Genomic DNA, 1630 nt, shown 5'->3' with positions numbered 1-1630 from the left:
TGCCCCCCCCCCCACCTCAAGCCGTGCTCCCCCCACGGCCGTGCCCCGCCGTGGGGCTGCAGGACCCCGCGTGTCCCCCCACCCAGCCCGGGGGGGCTCGAGGAGCGGCGGGCGCAGCGGCAGGACCGGCGGCCCCGGGCGGGCGGACGAGCCCCGGTAAGTCTGATTTTGTTAATAAACGGCTCTTGGTTGTACCCACGCTCTGGTCTCGTCTCGTCCCTCCCGTGGGGGGGTCCGGCCGGGGCCGCGGGGTCTCAGCACCATCTAGTGGCGGCGGGTCCCGGGCACCGGAGCCCCGAGCGCGGCCCCGGGGGGCTCGGGGCGGGCTCCGGGGGTTCTCCGAGCCGCCGCGGTGCCCCTCTGTCCCCCCCCTCCCCTCGTGTCCGTGCCCCCCCGGTGTTCCCACGCGTGGAGGCGGAGGGAAGGTTCGAGAAGGTGTGTGAGCGGGGATGGATGCGGGAGCGCCGGTGCCCGCGAGTCGCTGTGGCGATAGCGGGTGGTCACACCTCTCCACCCTCCGGGGCAGCAGTTTTAGGGGTGGAATTGCGGTAGCAGCGGGGTTCCAGACCTCCGTGCGAGGGCCCCCGGGAGCTGGTGGGGGCCCTGTCCCCCCGGTTTAATCTCTGTGCCAGGAGAGGTGGGTGATGAATGGCTCTGGCGTCGGTCTGGCTCCATCCCCGCTGTGCTGGGGGGCTCGGCCGGGCAAGGGGGCTGTGCCAGGCAGGGGCTGCCACCCACCTGCCCATCCCATTCCTCAAGGGAAGGGCTTTTACTCCAGTAGTGGGACCCCCGGCCAAGCCCCCATTCCCAGGTGGAAACCCCCTGTGCCCCATAGCCCCACACCACTTGCTTTTTCTGCCTCTCTCCTGTTGCGTTCTGGGTGAGTCATGCAATTAATCCCTGTTAATTGCCTTCTCAATATTGCTTTATGCCCTGTGTTTAAATTCCTTTGTGCCCTCTGAGCTGAAAAATAACGTGCTGAGAACAGGGACTGCTTTTGCCAAAGGGGTTTCTATTCTCCTGCCCGTTCCTCGAGTGTGGCTGGGGGCGTGTGGTCGGCAGGAGGGCTTGGCTGGGGTCCCCTGTGGCAATGGGAGAGGCTGGTGTGGTCGGGGGGCCAGTCACCCCTCGGCCAGAGGAAGGGTGGGCAGAACCATTCCAAGCTCCTCAAGGCTGGGGAAGGCCGTTTTGGGGGGTCTGTGGCTGACCCTTGCCCTGTGTGGATGTGGCTGGGGTCTGGCTCTGCCTGCGCTGGTCCCACTCCTTCCAGGCAGGATGTTTGCTGGAGGAGGGCCTGGGCTTTGCAGAACTGGGGTTGGAGCAAGGGGGATTTGGTGATGTTTGCAGGACATTGCGGTGGGCAGAGCAGCTCTGGTGCTCCTGTCCTCTCCAGGGGCACATTGGAGGTATCCAGACACCCTTGTCCCTCAGGAGCATCGCCGCTCCCTGGATGCCGCTCGGCGTCGGCCTCGCTCGGGCACCGCCCGTCCCCGGCATAAATCACAGCTCCTTGTCTGCAGCTCCGAAATGCCGGGCCTGTCGCAGGTTCCTGCACTGGCAATTTACCCCGCGGTGCCTCCCTCGTGCCGCGGGGCCGGAGGGCGATGCCGCAGTGCCGGGACGTGCTGGA

Source organism: Empidonax traillii, unplaced genomic scaffold (genome assembly GCF_003031625.1).
Source record: "Empidonax traillii isolate 1590-97213 ecotype Southwest subspecies unplaced genomic scaffold, ASM303162v1 scaffold1800:size59985, whole genome shotgun sequence".
NCBI lineage: Eukaryota > Metazoa > Chordata > Aves > Passeriformes > Tyrannidae > Empidonax > Empidonax traillii.
This window is presented reverse-complemented; position numbering follows the sequence as displayed.